The following is a 257-nucleotide window of genomic DNA, read 5'->3' as shown; positions in this document are numbered from 1 at the left end:
TTCCCCCTCTCTACAAAGACTTTGTTTCTGTTTTTTTTTTTTTTTGTTTTTCTTGTATTAATTCCGTTCCCTTCTTTCTTTTCCCCTACCCCTCGGTCATTGTTCTTGTCCAAATAAAATGGGCCGAGTTTACCTACTTCAGAGAGAAGTGGGTCTCTGTTTCCTCCTTGGGTAGATGTCTCCCTTTAGTTTGAGACCTTGAACTTTTCCAAACCTTTACGTATGGCCTAGACCTTGTACAGAAGCCTTAACAGCAC

The sequence above is a fragment of the Fukomys damarensis genome, unplaced genomic scaffold, assembly GCF_012274545.1.
Source record: "Fukomys damarensis isolate Sample0158 unplaced genomic scaffold, DMR_v1.0_HiC HiC_scaffold_4, whole genome shotgun sequence".
NCBI classification, from domain to species: Eukaryota; Metazoa; Chordata; class Mammalia; order Rodentia; family Bathyergidae; genus Fukomys; species Fukomys damarensis.
Note: the sequence above shows the minus strand (reverse complement) of the source record.